General features: G+C 46.4%; 1 protein-coding gene across 1 annotated transcript in view; it reads right to left on the bottom strand.

Moving 5' to 3' along the window:
- Positions 1-15,438, bottom strand: part of ARHGAP35 (Rho GTPase activating protein 35) — a 68,327-nt gene extending 52,889 nt beyond the window's left edge. The window contains exon 1 of the mRNA XM_063312430.1: positions 15,302-15,438. The gene's annotated coding sequence lies outside the window, so the exon portion shown is untranslated. The remainder of the gene's footprint in view (positions 1-15,301) is intronic.
- Positions 15,439-16,928: the final 1,490 nt, after the last annotated feature.

The following is a 16,928-nucleotide window of genomic DNA, read 5'->3' as shown; positions in this document are numbered from 1 at the left end:
CAGAAGGATATCACAGTCAGTGCCAACCAGACCTCCAGAGGAAGGCTGTTCCACAAAATGGGGACCTTTACCTAAAAACACTGCCTATGGCACCTATGGTTCCAGCCTTTTTTATACTGGGAGCATCAAGCTAAGTCATATCTAGAGGCGGCGGTCCTGCAGATTCCTGGGAATCAAGCCAGGACAGCTTTCAGTGTTAAAGCCCACAGTCTGAACCCAGAAGCCTATGAAAAGCCAATGTAGTCCTGCAGCACAGAGGCTGCAGTTATAAGGCTGCAGGGACTCTCACCTGCCAGCAGGTGAGCACCGGTGTTCTGTACCAATGGCAGCTTTCAGGTTGTCTTCAAAAGCAGCCCCATATAAAGCACGTTTCTGGGGTCTAATAGTGTGGTGTTGAAGAGATGAGTTACCATTGCCAGGGCCTTCCACTCCAGACAGAGCCACAACCGGCACACCAGCTGAATACGTGCACAGGTCTCTTTGTCCACAGCATCAATCTGCAAACCCACAGCAGCGACGAGTTCAGAAGGGCGCTCATGTCGCAGACCTGCTCATTCACAGGAAGTGCCACTGAGTCCAGGGTAAAAACCAGGGCAAAGGGAGAGCCAGATGACTGCTGGACCCAGAGCCACTTCACATTGTTAAAGCTCCCCTTGTTTCACCACACAGCCCCCAAGCGCTGGATCGAGTCTTGCAGAGCATTTCCAGCCTCAGATAGTGATGTCTAGCTGGATATCGTCGGCACAGTAGATTCATCCTGAACTGTCACATAACAGCTCCCAGCAGTCTCATATAGACAGTGAGAAGCAGGGAGGACAGAACTGATCCCTGCAGGACCACAAGAGAGCACCCAATTGGTCGGTCTCTTCCCCAACCACCAACTGGTACCGCCTGTTTAGGAATGAGCAGAACCACTGCAAAGCATTGGCTACAATCCCCAACACGCTGCAGATGGTCCAGAAAGAAACCAATGGCATCAAATGCTGCTGAGAGACCGAGGAGGACCAGAAGAGGTGCCATCCGCCCTATCCAGAAGCCAACAAAGGTCATCCACCAGAGTGACCAGTGCCACTTCCATCTCATCCCCAGGCCTGTACCCTCTAAAGCACCCTCGTTACCCCTTAGAACTCTATAGGTGAAGCCACTCACTTCCTCAGTAACCTTCCCTTATTAGGAAACAAGGCAATGTTTGTCTAACATATTGGGAAGGCCATACCAGTGATTCCTTGAAGGCACTCAGCACAACCCCCTCTCCTTTAAAGAAGCAATGATCACTTCTTGGATCCAGCTATTGACTAAATCCACCATCAGCCACTCAATGGAACCAGGAAGAGCATGGATCTAACACGTACTAGACAGTGCACCATTCACTTCATCCAAGTCTACAAGCCCAAATGAATACGAGATCACATTACAAGGCATCCCATCCCATCACAGGAATGCTATGCTCTTTGGTGTATGCCGCCCAGAGTCACCTTGTGTGAGATGGGCGGCCATAGAAATGTAAACAATCAATCAATCAATATCTCCCTCTAATACCTCTCACTTCAGGAGTGAGCAACAGCAGGTTCCTGACCACAGTATTGATGGCTAGGAAAACATGGGCACTGGCATCAGTCCTCTATCAACCAAGGGTCCTCAGAGGTATCATCAGGACCTCCTTCTTCATCTGGAATAGACCTGCCCAAATCATTTGGTCAGCAAAACTGCTGGTAGCCCCCCATTTCTGTGATGTACTTATTATGGAATCTCATAGGCACAGTTTTCCTGTGGCAGTGCCTATACGCTGAAATAGCCTCCCATTTGAGCCACGGGTGACCCCCAGCCCCTTACAGTTTTGGTCTTCTGGAAACTATTGGAGAGAGAGACGTCGGAGGGCCTAAGGTGATGCAGAATGCCAGGGACGCATGACTATAATATAGTTTCCCCATTTATGGTTTTATAATGGTGGGTGGGTGATAAATCTAATACGTACATAAATACATAGAACTATTCCAATCCAAACATTGATTTTGGTTTGGTATACTGTCCAATCCAGTATAAGCCATAACTTATACATAGATGTGTGAATCCAATTACATACTTATATTTAACAAATGGAGTCCTACCATTACATCAGATCCAAATGTCCCAAAAGTTCCCTTGATACTGGAAACGGCTTTTCGAGTTACTACAGAAACAGGACAACCTCCCGAGACCATTTCAGCCCCTTGCTCTGCTCTTCAGACCCCACTTGGTAAATCTGTTACTTAACGTGACATACACTAATAAAAATAGTATTTTTATTACTGTTAGCTGTACAGCTAATGCAAACGTGTATGTCGATGATGTGATGTAAGTTTCAAAACGTTTTCCTTCCTGGAGAGGCAGAAACGTCACTTTTGCCAGATTCCCATTTATTTCCACAAACACGTGTTCTAAGACGTTTGCTACTATTAACACACACTCGGTGCGTTTAGCCCCCAGGCAACGACTTCTGTAAGCTCATGCGGGCAACAGTTTTATGCGCACAGAGAGTTTCTAACTGCATCATGCAGTGACTGCGTAGGATCAGAGCTGGTAGTTCTGTCTTCCTTAAACAGGAACTGATGCCGCTGTTAGTCTGTCCAAGAGAAAGAGAAGCTGTGATGTGAGACACCATCGCTTGGTGCAGGAGAAAGAAAAAAGCTCACCCCACTTTTTGACCAGGGCAATATCTGCAAGTCCTGGTCTACAGCATGTATTTCACTGATCTGTATCACTACCACGAGTATGAACGGTTACGTAGTTACTTGCCAATCATGAATACTTTTTAAAAAATCAGTTCTGAGGAGTGTCCCATAGATTGCTGCAAAAATACTTCCAATCTTACCTAGGTCCCAAATTTTCCATTGCTGCATTCAGCTACACAAAGAAATCAACTGGCGATCATAAAGTCTTGCTTTTTAAATCAGGGCTGGGCATGCAACCTTCTGATAGCTGGAGAATAAATCCAAATTCCTAGTGCATACCATGCACTTGAACGGGTGCATATTAATTTTTCTTATGGGAAAAGGAAAAGAATACGGCATTTCCCTTCTTACACTTACATTTCAGGTTTACACGATACTTTACAGGTGTATATAACAGAACTAGATCCAAAAACAGGCAAAAGCAGTTCTGGAAGTGGTTATACAGGGATTTAGCCATTATTTTACATTTGGCGTAGGACTTGTGAGACTTTGTGTTTCTAGGTGCAAAGATTACTGCAGATGCTGACTGCAGTCAGGAAATCAGAAGACACTTAATCCTTGGGAGAAGAGCAATGCCAATCTCGATAAAATAGTTAAGAGCAGAGACATCACACTGACAACAAAGGCCCGCATAGTTAAAGCAATGGAGTTCCCCGGAGTAACACATGGCTGCGAGAGCTGGACCATAAGGAAGGCTGAGAGAAGGAAGATGGATGCTTTTGAACTGTGGTGCTGGAGGAAAATCCTGAGAGTGCCTTGGACTGCAAGAAGATCAAACCAGTCCATACTCCAGGAAGTAAAGCCAGACTGCTCCCTTGAGGGAACGATATTAAAGGCAAAACTGAAATACTTTGGCCACATAATGAGAAGACAGGACACCCTGGAGAAGGTGCTGATGCTGGGGAGAGTGGAGGGCAAAAGGAAGAGGGGCCGACCAAGGGCAAGGTGGATGGATGGTATTCTGGAGGTGACGGACTCGTCCCTGGGGGAGCTGGGGGTGGCAACGACCGACAGGAAGCTCTGGCGTGGGCTGGTCCATGAAGTCACGAAGGGTCGGAAGCGACTGAACGAATAAACAACAACAACAGTAGGACTTGTGAGAGTCTAGTGGGTTTCTGACATTGCTGCCTTTTCTTCAAGAGCTCCAGCGCTGCTCTGTCGCACGACACACAGGAAGGCTCTCTTTGTGTTCAACGTCTGTCACGCAGCTGGGAAAGCACAGCCATTTCTCATCGTACCAAGAGCCAGCAGGAGGCAATCCAGGGATGGCTCACCTCACCAGCATAGGGCAGCCGGCTTGCCTCTCACAGAGTTACTCAGCACTTCTCATCACGCCACTACAACTTCAGGAAAACCCCGCTATGCTTTCCATCTAATCAAACAGCTGTGCTTAAGAATACTTTTTGCCATGTTTCTTCTTTAAGTGTTCAGATTTCTAAATCTTTTTGTAGCGCTGAACAACTTGGCTATACCTGGGCATTAATTGAGATGCAAAGATACATCAAGTAAGTTCTATAATGGTTTGTCATCATAATAGATTGCTCCACGCTTCTCCTTCGCTCTTAAATAGTAAAAACGCGAGAGAGAAGTTCTGTCCATGTCTCTTCATTCCAAGCAGGTTTCTGTCGGATGCCCTAACGTAACCCTCTGCAGCGAAGGTTCTTTTTCACTTCCTGATGAGAGAGTGAGTAATTTTTGTCATCCACTCCTCTTTCGGTGTTACCATTCAAAGAGCTAAAAAAACAAGAACTAGCTCTGTTTTCTGTTAATGGAAAAACTAAGCAAGCACAGGTTATGAATCAACCTTACCACTAACGAGGAAAACCAATATCCATCAATAATCCAATAGAAAGTGAAATTGTACAGACCCAATTCTAGCCAATTTTTCACCTGCCCCATAATTCTAAACATTCTTAGGGAAACAGAATTGGGCCTTAAATGTGCCATAATCAATGCGAAGGATGTGAGGTATTAGCTTATAGTACTTAAGCACTGCTATCGCTGTGGCATCACAACACTTTGAAGCATCTAGCCACTTGGATGGTGGAAGAACTGGAGAATAGCCAAACAGCCTGGATTCCTTCCCAGTTGGGTCATTAAAGCTAACGAAGTGAGGATGAGAGTTGAGGGGGAATTCAGGCTCTAGGTATAATGGGGGCCTCCATGGTTCTGAACCTGGGTATCTTCAAGATTCAAGAATACCAGGAAAGGTAGACTCCTTCTGTATTCTTTCTCTGAAAGAATGACGTCATCCTTGGAAGTGGGTCTTCTCAAATGATGCCCCTCTTCCCTGGAATAGCATCCCTCCAAAGATGCTCCCACATACTGGTTATTTCAACAAGCCTTTGAGATGGAAACAAATTTGTATCCCTCCTTTGAGACAAAAGTTATTGATCACTGTTGTATTGTTCCTTGGGTCTGTATACAATTTTATAATTTTATTATTGGTTTCTTATCCTGTTGCTTCACCTTGTTTACCTACAGAAGGATTGTAAGCCATTCAGAATTGGTTTCAGCGGGAGTGGCATATATGACTAACTACAGTACAGCTCTCTCTTCTGCACTTCTAGGAGCATTTTTAGGGGAGAAAGATGTTTTCAGAAGAGACAGATACTGTTCAAAATATTAAGACATCTGCAATTATAACCAAGAAGTAACAACTAGAGCTTAGCCTCCCAAATGACAGCTGTTAAATTTAGCAACAGCTGAATTAAAGAGAAGAAGGGGTAGATCCATTGGGGAATATCACCTGCACAAATCCCACTGAAATTAATAAATGCTGACTAAGAACATAGTTCTTGCTTTCCTCCCATTTCAGAGGGACTTACAATCAAGACATTCCCAGTAGATGGAGAACCAAATCTGCTAACAGGCTTTCTTATAGACAAAAAATTCTTCTGTAATTCTTCTCTCAGCAGAATCATTATAGAGTTTAAGACAAAGGGTTACACTAAAATCTGCCTCCAGGTTCCATTCAAGGTGCTGTTTATTACATTTAAAAGCCCTACATGGCTTGGGGCCAGGCTATTTGAAAGACCACCTCACCCCAGTTACATCCACCCGGCCCACCAGAGAGGGAAGGAAGGGTATGTTGCGGGTCCCATCAATGAGGGAGGTACACCTGGTGGGACTGAGAAAAAGGGCCTTCTCTGTGGTGGCTCCCTCCCTATGAAATCTCATTCCCCCAGAGATACAACGGGTCCCCACCTTGATACTCTTCTGGAAGACCCTAAAGACACGGTTCTATCAGCGGGCCTGGGGACCCCAGACCAATGTGGAACTGATTAAATGGTTAATTTAGAGTGAGTCTGTTGCTGCAGGGCGGGGGGGCGTTTATTGGTTTTTTCCTTGTTTTCTTGGTTTTTAATTCTGTAAGCCACCTAGAGTCACTGTATGTGAGATGGGTGGCCATATAAATTTGCTAAATAAATAAATAAATAAATCCATTTAGAAAGGATCCTATAAAGATGGCAGCCACAATTATTTGATACACTGGCATCATTTATATTTCCACACTCTTCTAAAAAGGTAGCATTCCTTTAGGTGGTTTATAAAATCACTCTTTAGATTAAAATAACTTATGACTTCTCTCAATTTCAAACTGCAAAGGGCAAACTCTGAACTCACAGAAACTAATTACCAAGTGGATGGATTTGCAGAACATTGTGGTAAAATAGGGTTTGATAGTTGATGGTCCAGTGTGCCACGGGAACCCAGTCATTATCTTAGCCTGTTATGTAAACCAGGCCATCACATTAAACCATAATACACTTACTATGTGAACACAGTAATTGTGATTTTTAGCTTGAGTTTAGGGTTTAGCTTGTTGTGGGAACTAATATTCTAGCTCGAAATATGGGAGAAAGGGAGAGACAGAATATCCTAAATCACAAACAGCAAACTCTTCATCTTCATCTGAATAATGCTGATTGTCCTATCAAAGGCCCTGCCCACCCTCTACCAGAGCATGTTGGGGGACTGTGAACTATTTTGAGTGCCATAATGCAATATTTTGTGATAATCCAGGTCACTCTTCCAAACTGCCCCAGATCTCATGAAATGTATAATGAGTAACATTTGGGGCCCAGCTGCATTCCATGAAATAAAGTGATTGACCTGACCTGTGGCAAATGGCCTAGATATGAGGGTATTAAATATAACAAACAAAAAAGACTGGAGGAATCCAGTTTTTCAAATTTGTACAAGACTCAGAAAAACTCTGACTTTTCAAAACAGACATTTTTAAAAATTGCACATCTCATTAAAACATGGTGGGCACATGATTTCACAAAGCAGTGTTTTGGCAGCCTATCATGTCAATATAATGTAGTTAAGTACCTAGTCCATTACCACATACTGTTCTAAAGTGCCAGTACCCACAAAACTCAGGTAAGATCAGACTGCTAGTTTTCCTGGGCATAAGATGGACAATGCTTTTAGTAACCAAACAATATTTCAATCTAACTATGCTGGTTCTTTTTCCAGGAGATGAACACCCCAAATTACTAAGTGCTCTAACAGTTTTAAGAGGAGAAACACACAGTCCACAAAAGAGATATGAATCTGCATCTACTAACAATGATACTCAAAGAAATCTCAATGTATAACGAACCCACTGAATTGCAAATGCTGAGTACATCCATGACATACCTTCACGCCCTACTCGTGAGCTATTCACAGGCAACCAGCTGTTCGTTCTTGAAAAAAGAATATACAGAACAAGCAGAATAGAGAGACCTAGTGCTACTCTTTGAAACAGACGTGTCAGGTGCACAATGGCTCCTGCTCATTTTTCCAGTCTGCTGGCTTGGTGATACAGCAAGTGCCTTCTTTTATCAAATATGACCAACTCTCTTTATGTTCTTCTGCTAACACAGCTTTTGTCCATCAACAGGCATTTTCAAATTTATTTCAAAAAATAATCAATAAATTTTAGGCCACTAAGTAACTGTAATAATGACACCCAGAAGAAATCTTGATAAGAAGCCTATACTTGCATCAGTCACCTCATCAGTTTAGAAAGACAATTAACACCAATGCATTTATAGTGCTCTGAGCTGCTGTAAAAATCACTGCTGAGAAATAAGAGCATCAGCGGCTGGGCAGCATATTCGGCACTGACAACCCAATTATTTTAGCTACACCCTACACTTCTATTCAAATTTTAAAAAAATGGAACTGTTGCTCTCAAAAGTCAGTCCTTGGCTCAGGTCATGAAGAAATCTTGATCCACATTTAACAATGTAGTAGTCTCTTTTACTATACCTTGATTCCAATCTTCATCTCTTTCATCCCTAAACTGCCAAAGTTCCTTCTACAACCCTAACAGAAAGCAAGATGGATAAAAATGGATGCACTGATTTTTTTAAAAATCAAGTCAAATTAAACAATTTAGTTGTCAGTTATTTCAGAGTTCTCCCTGAAATAACTTGGATAAAATTTTGTAGGAATGCAACAGAAACATATTAAAATTTAAAGCTACAGTACTAAACTACTGTGCAGAACTTCAAATTCAATTCCAAAAAGGTGGCCTGGAAAGTGTGGGGGTCCAAATGTAACACTGCAACTCTTTAAAGCAGCTGCATCTTTTGCCAGGGTCACAAGGCAGCTGCAGAGAGAATCTTTTGAACTGAATCTGCACTGTTCTAATATTAAAGTCTATATTCTACACAGAGTGGACATCAACTGTCAACAGTAAAAGAACCAGCAATCAAGGAACATGCCACAGACCAGCATTTGGTAGAAAAGCAGTGGTGGCCTTGGAAAAGACATTCAGATGCTGTGATGTGTCTACACTTACAAAGACCAGAATCATTCAGGCGATGTTTTCCCCCGTGACACGCTACGGAAGTGAGTTCAACTCTGAAGAAGCAGGATTGAAAGAGCATTGATGCTTTTGAACTTTGGTGTTGAAGTCTCCTGAGAACACCATGGACAGCCAAGAAAACAAATGGATCATAGAACAAATCAATCCAGAGTTCTCACTCAAGGCACAAATGACCAGGTTCAAGTTATATTTTGGAAACATTATCCAGAAGACCTAGCTCCCCTGAAAGTTTATAATGCTGGCAAAGATGGAAAAAAAGAGGATGACTAGCAGAAAGATGGATGGACTCAGTCACCGTTGGAAGACCGAAAGGACTAGGTTAGAGAAAGATCCTCATGGGAAAAAAATCTATCTGAGTGGTCGCTAAGAGTCAACACCAACTTGATTATCAATCAATCAATCAATCTTCTCACTGAAGCCAGAATACTCACATTCAACTAAATCTCAAGTAAATCCACTAACTTACTCACTCTTGTTAGTTTTAACAATAATGAACTGAGACAAAAATCTGAGTTTTCATATCAAATGTAAATTAATCAAATAATTGCCATGAAACTGTTTTCTTCAAAACATTTAGCCCTTTGAAAACAATAAATTGTAGTCATCCTTCTTCTAATTATGATTAGTAGTGGAATGCAGGCTGAACAGGAGAAATAGCCACGTTAAGAAGTAACTGCTTCTTGCTTGTAGTAACCAACTTCTTGGTTTCAGATATAAATTATGTTGTACAAAAGGCATGTGGGATAGATGAGCAGAGCACCTGCATTATGCCTGGGAAATGTAAAGGCTCCACTTAGCAGCAATGGAAATGCTTTAACTAATATAGCAACTAATTTGTATACATGCTCATTCAGAAAATAATTGACTTGGAAAGTGAAAGCTTGATTTAAATCACTTGGTCCTGACAAAAAAAAATCTCAGCATGCTAGAAACATATTTTGAAAAGTGAAAAATTGGATTCTTAGAAGCATGAAATTTTCTAAACCGTATGTCTTATGCATTTCTATTCTTGTCCAGAACAAAAGTCAGTCCAGTGTGGCTATTATCTTCATATCTTCATCTTTTATTGTGTTTTAAGGTTGTACAGTAGCCCTTGAGTTACGCTCATTCATTCAGCAACTGTTCAAAGTTACGAGTGCTGAACAAAGGGACTTACAACAGGTCCCCGAAGTTACGGCCATTGCAGCGGCCCTGTGGTCACGTGATCGCGATCTGCAACCTTCCCCAGAAAGTCAATACGGAAGCTGGCAGGGAAGGTCACAAGTTGCTGGGGTAAGTCCCCCCACCCACCCACGTACCCTCCCCAGCCCCTTTGCGCTCACACCATGCCGGCCACTCACCCCCGCATGCCCTCCCCAACCAGCGCAGCACCTCTCATGCACCCCCACGCACCCTTCCTGACCTGCACCCCGGCACGCCCTTCCTTCCCAATCCGCGTGTTGCCTCTTGCACACTCCCTCACACCTTCACACCTCCTCCCCACACCCCCGAGTGCCCCCTCGCTCCCGCTCGGCAGCAGCCACTTACCTGCCAGCCTGGGACCTACAACTTCCTGTTGGCTTCTCCACTGACTGACAGGAAGTTGCCTTGCCTAATGACCGTGGGATTCAGTTAATGATGGCAGCAGGGACTACAGTGGTTGCTGTCACTAAGCGATGCGGTCACGCTGTATGACTGCATTGCTTTGCGATGGAAATTCCGGTCCCAACTGCCATTGTAAGTCAAGGACTACCTGTAAACTGTCCAGAAATTCCAGAGAACCACTATACAAAGTTACTAAACAAGCAAACTCCCTTTGCAGTTATTTTACAACAAGGTGTAGTATGCCCCTCTGAAAGGTACAGCACATTAGGTTTCTCACTAAATCAGAGGTGCGATTAAAAAAACCTATAATTTATGAATATCTGCTTCTTTTTTCAACAAAGGAGCATGGTTCACACATCAAACTAATCTTTTCTTTTAATGATGGTTTATTGAACGGTTGGTTAATATATAATGCTGAGCCACATCCAAACAAAGCACATTATGGCTAGGAGCAAAGCGTGAACCTAGATCATACACTGGCAAAGAGCTTGTTCACATCATCCCAAACCATAGCGGCCTTATATATAGCTAATTTATTTTTTGAAAAGCTTAATCAGCAACAAAAACTTGATCAGGATTAGTTGAATTTAATGGATTACACTGCAAAGCATATGGATAGAAATAGCAGTGCCAATGTTTTTGGTTTCGCTGATGAGCAGTATGTTAGAAAATTCTTATCCATTACAGCAACACCCATATTTGTACCATTTATGTTATGCAACTTGATGTGGAATTCGCTAGCATCATTCCATTTTCTTGTATTTCTGAAATGTGTTCTCCAAGGATGAGGCAAGTTCTAGGACCTTAATTAATTATAGCACCTTGTAGGACATATAAATTATATAATTTAAACTTATTTATATTTAGCAGCAAATTGTACCAACTTGAAGCAGCACAAAGAGATTCAGCTTGCTTTTAAATGCACAAGACAAAACGAAAACTTCGTTAAGTTATCTGTCAGCACAGAATGACTATGTTATTTCAGAAAAACCCAGCCAGCTGAAAGCGAGTGGTTTCTTGATATGCATATAAGGAGGAATTCAATTTGAACAAAAGAAAAGGTGGGAAGATTGCCTATAATATCCTTTCTCCGACCACATTAAATGGCTCAGGAGAACGTACCACCATCCTTCAGAAGTAAGAAATTAATATTGGGATTATGCCACATGTGAAAATTCATCTGCTCTCATAAATCTGCAAGTAGCCAGTTCTATAGTTAAAAATAGTAAATGAACAGGGCTAGAAACACTTACACCAAAGTGTTAGTTTGTTCCTGAAACACAGCAATTCAAAGTATTCATTCAATTGCTATTTGAGGACAAGGTCAAAATGACTCCATAAAAAACTCTGGCACTGTATGCCTTTTTAGACCTGTTTAAGCTGCATCCTAAAATACTGTTATTGGTAATATTTTTAAAAATGCATTAACTTGCAAGTAAATATATTATTAAGAAGTGAGGCACCAATTACAAAAATGCCATTATGCATGGATTGACTGAGCCATAAATATAAAACCTCTGTATGAAACACAAAAATCAATCATTTGCACTATCCAAACTTGACTGAACAAAATGCAATGAATTACATCAGAATGCCACAGATCTTTTACAAGACAAACATGGAACTTTTCAAATCTGCTCAGGTTTCAGTTCAAATCCCACACTACTTTTAACTGAAAATTAACCGGATACAACCCTTTCCCTTGGATCTTTCTATCTTCAGCACCCCACTTTTTTTTTCTCCAGGAAGGACAGAAGGGAAGCTGCACCTCTGTAGAATACACACACCTTCCCTGAGACATAGAACCTTAGAAACAAGAATACATAACTACTTTTGAAAATCTTGCCACTAAGGATCCTTGAAGCCATCAATACCTGAAAACAGATACAAATATATCATTTGTCAGCATGGAAAGGGAGCTCCTACAGCCAACTGGGAACCATAAGGAAAATAAGCCAATACTTGCTCTTTTACTGTACATAAAATGTTCTTACAAAAGGACACACCAATATTTCTCTGCAAGAATGTGAATGGTGGTTAAAAGCCAGGGCTAAGGCTTCAGTCCATCCTGTGTGAAGGAATGGAAAAAAACAAAACCATTTACTGCCACATCCTGAAAATCTGCTGTTGGCAGTATTTTCAGACCTTACAAAAAAAGAGAACACACTTGAGTTCTACTCTGCAACTGAATGCTCAGATGCAAATGAATCTCAAATGGCCTTTCAGGATCAACATTATTTCTCGCTTATTGTAATTAGTCAGCTTTACACACACCCCAAAGCCCACCCCTAAATACCAACCCTCAGCTCACAGTAAGCATGCTCTTTGGGTCCTTGCTAAGCTTTCTCCAGCACCATTTAGAATCAAAACCTCATGACTGTCCCAGTGACAAAAATTAGGAATGATCATTTGCAGCATTAGCTCTGCAAAAGACTCCTATTGTTTAGATTGTGGTTGCTATGGACATCAAGGGTCTGATAATACGTACTGTTTTGTATACACGGCTAGCAAACAAAAACATGTACTTGGGCTTGGGGTCCGTATCAGTGGTAAGAAACTGATATGGATATCAAAAAATTGTAAAAAGCACAGAACAAAAGAACTCAGAAGGCAGATGAGAAGTTTATAAATATCAATGAACATTTAAACCAGCTTTAAATTTTTTTAAAAAACCAACTTCCCATCCTATGAATGCTCTTTGTTAAGGCAGCTGATAATGAAACTCTCAAAAACACATACATCTATAACAATGAAAATCTGGATTCACTTTTAAGTGAGAGGTAGAGCCTTCGCACTTGTAGACAGAGTAAACAGAATACCCATTATCTGTCATTTGCATATTCTAATTCATTTGAAAAACAGCTATGTAAGGATGCTGTTCTGATGACGTCTTGACAATGAGAACTTAACAAGGGCAAAAAAAAAAAAAGGAAAATCGCTTAAATGCTATTATAATCTCAGATATTCATCCTTGGAAAATTCTGATCCTATCTTTTAGATAATTAGCTAAGTTCAAAGCCTCGTAAGGTAAAAGTGACCCATTTCTAACAATGACCCATTTCCTAATTCTCCAAAAGGAGGAACCTGGATATTCATGTCATGTCCACTACAAAGGCAGAGAATACATTCCCCCAATTAAATTATTCTGACAGAATAATCAGGAGATCCTAAAGAAAAAGGCTATTGCTCTCCATCCATCCTTGGGGAAAGCATAATGGCAGGAGCACGGTGACCCGGAGGAATAAGCCTAAGGAGGCAAGCAGAGCCTTGACGTATCTCAACAATATAGAGAGGTGAAAAGAATTTAGAGGAAAAATGTAGAGAGCATATTCCCTAATGCTATACTGCCTTCTTTTTTCTCTGTACTTTGGATGCCTTTTACAATAGTAAGCAGTCTTGTCTAGGCTTGGAAGCGAGGCAAAGTTCAGCTGGGTTTGCACTTGGATGGGAGAGCACAGAACGGCAGATTTTCCAGGACTGGGAAGTTGAAAAAAACACCTTGGAAGAACATAATGGCTAATCACCTCTGTACCGTGGCCAAGGGATTACATGGCTGCATCCACAAAGTCACCAGGAGTTGAGCTTGGCTTGTACTATGGCATTTCCCCTCCCCCAAGTGCTTTATTAAAGTAACACCATCCTGATAAATTCTACTGCATAAACAAAATATCAAATTTGAATTTGCACCAACAAGTTAAGGAAACCTTGCTTTCTCAGCAGTATTAACTTGCAAACATGATGACTACAAATAGCAAAAAGATGCTATTCTTCAGAAAGTTGAGAGATGTCCCAGGAGAGCCACATGGAAATAAAAAATGAGGCACGCAGAAAACAATACCTCACTTCTCCCACAATTTTACTGCTCACACATAGGTAGGCCTTAACTAAGGCCTATTTTGAACATTTTGTAATTCTGTACAGAAAAGTGTAAAACTATTTTTTGTCTTATAATTTTATACAAAAAGAAAGGAGGGAGGGGGTAGATAATACAGGTTCAAGAAGAGTGTGAAGGTATGGTCCCTGCCCCCCCAAATTTGGAAAATTACACACTCAGCTCTAGAACTGGGGCAACAGATATCGCTTACACTGATTACGCTGGAACCCAAACAGAAATTCCAGTTTTGCAGCAAGGCATGATCTGGACATATTCAAACTTCTTCAACTTTAGGAGAGAAGACTTCCCAGTCCTAGATGCAACCTTTCCAATGGCAAAACATCTGAAATTTCAGCTGCCCATCTCAAGGACTCAGGACCACCCAACAGAAGCGGTCCGGTAGAAAGATGGTTACCAGTCCCTGCCCAAGATTACCAGAGGAGCAAGGATACTAAGCAGGAGCTTTCCGTTCACCTCTCCACCGCCTAAAAACGGAGCCTGCTGTCTCCTGATGGTTGACAGAGCCTAGTGCTTTTCCCCCCCTAGCAAATGGTCACTCCTTTCCATACCCCCCACCCCCAATATGCACAAAAAGCAGCAACAGCAGCTGGAATTTGCCTTTTGTCCCTCACACTTTATTTGGCTCTCCCTCTGCTGAGGGTCCCTCTCCCTTTCTCCCTAACTCCATCTCCCACATTGTTCGACGACAGGCCCCCCACACACCCCCACACGCCCCTCCAATCACGACACCTTCCTAACTCCAGGCCCCTCATTGTCTGGGTTCGCCCAACACACGGATCCCGGATCCCGAATTAACACAGTTTCGCTGGGTTTGCAGCGAAGGTGGTAAGCCTGGGAGCGGGGGGGGCTCTTCTCCCACCTCGGCAGAGAGGCGGGCGGGGGCAGAGACGGCCAGCTCCCCCTCCCGGGCGGAGATCCCCCCTCCAAGCCAGGGGCGGCCGGGGTGGGCGACCCTCCGCCCGCGGGGCCAGATTTCCTCCTTTCCTTCGGCTCCCCACCCCGATGCTGCATCCCTGGCGGGTCGGGGGGCTGGAGGACCTACCTGGCCCTCCCCGAGGCGGGAAGGGTCTTCCTCCCGCGCCGCGCCCCCTCCCCGCCGAGGGGCGCCTCCCTTTCCCCAGCAGGCCCCCGCCCGCCGGCACCGCTCCCGGGGGGCGCCGCTGGGAAGGGTCTCCCCGCGGGACCCCCTCCCCCTCCTCATTGTTCGTCAGCGGGGGCCGGGCCGGGCCGGGCCGGGCCGGGCCGGGCGGCGGCGGCGGCGGCGGCGGCGGCGAGGCTACTCACCGGGTCGGGGGCGGCGGGGCCGGGCCAGGCCGGGCGCTCGGGGCGGGGCGGACGAGGACCCGAGGCGGCGGCGGCGGCGAGGGCGGAGGAGGCGGCGCCATGTTCCTCCCTCCCCCCCGCCTCGCTCCCGCTCGCTCGCTCGCTCGCTCGCCCTTCCCTCCTTCACCCGGCCGCGGCGAGGGAGGACGGGAGCGGCCGGGCGGCGGGCGAGGGCGGCGGCGGCGGCGGGCGGCGGCGGGGGAGGCCGAGGAGGCGCCTTCGCCTCGCTAGGCGGGGAGGAGGAGGAGGAGGAGGAGGAGGCGGCGGCGGCGGCGGCACGATCGACTGAGGGAGAGCGACAGGGCGCGGGGCCGCGTGCGTCAGGAGCGCGCGCGCGCACGCGCACACGGGGCGGCCGCGTCTTGCGCAGGAGCCGCGGCTCGCGCCGGCGGCGGGGAGAGCAGGGGGCGTGGCCGGCAGCGTGGCCGGCGAGGGGAGGGGAGGGGAAGGGGGCGGGGCCGCCGCTCCGGCGCGGGGGGAGAGGACGCGGGCGCGCCCCCGGAACGAAGCGGCGAGGGACGGAGCGCGCCTGCGCCGGGAAGCCTCGCCCCTCGCCGCCCGCGCCGGGGGCGGGGCGGCTGCAGAGCGCGCGCGAGCTCGCGGGGAGTAGAGGGAGAGCGCGCCGCCTGGCTTTGCCCCGCATGGGGCGGAGGGGCGGGGCCGGAGCCTGGCGCGCGCGCGCGCTCCCGGGGGCGCGCGTCCGGAGAAACCCCGGGCCGGGGGCGTCCGCGCCGCGGGCTGGCAGCCGAGGAGGGTCGCTGCCATCGGGGGGGGGGGAGGCAGCCGCCGAGGCGAGTTGTCCTTTCCGGGGGGAGTCGGCGGCTGGGACCCCCGGCCGAGCCCCCCGCCCCGCCCCGCCCCCCCCGTCGAGGGTCTGGCCGGTCCCCTCGCGGCCCTCCTGCGGGCAGCCGCTGCGCCGGCCCCCTCGGGGGGTGGGGGGAGCAGCCAGGTTGCGGCGAGGAAAGCCCCGCCGCCCCTCCTTGCCGCCGCCCTTCGTTGCGGGGCGTCTCGCCCGCCCCGTCCAGGCGCCCTCGGCCCGCTCGCCCTCCCTGCGGGGACGGCCTTCCCCGGGCGCTCCCGTTCTAGGCACCCACTCGTTCCTTCTCCCCCCGTCCCTCCTGTGGGACCCGCGACGCGAAGCCCGGCTCTCCGGGTAGGCGCCGGTGCTGGGGGGGCGGAAGGGAGAAGGCGGGGCGGAGAGGGGCCGGCAGCCCGGCGGAGGGACGCGGCGGCCGGCGATGGGGCGCCCTTGGGAGAGCCGAAGGGCCGGGCTGGGGATGGATCCCCGTGCGGGAAATCTGTCTGCGTGGTCGCCCAGAGAGTCGACACCGACCCGGTGGCAGTGATGCATCGATCGCTCCAGCAGTCTTTATCCGGGCAAGCCTTACAATCCTGAGAGAAGTCCATAATCCTGGGGAAGTTGGAAGGAAAGGGAAGAAGAGGAGGCCAGCAGCACGGCGAAGGGACTCAGTGACAGCCACGGCACCTGGGGAAAGGCTTGAAAGAACAGGTTAGGGCCAGATTGGATCATCATGGAGAAAATCTATATATGTGGACACTAAGAGTGGACTAAAGGCCAAACTGAAAT

The sequence above is a fragment of the Candoia aspera genome, chromosome 10 (assembly GCF_035149785.1).
Source record: "Candoia aspera isolate rCanAsp1 chromosome 10, rCanAsp1.hap2, whole genome shotgun sequence".
NCBI lineage: Eukaryota > Metazoa > Chordata > Lepidosauria > Squamata > Boidae > Candoia > Candoia aspera.
This window is presented reverse-complemented; position numbering and strand designations above follow the sequence as displayed.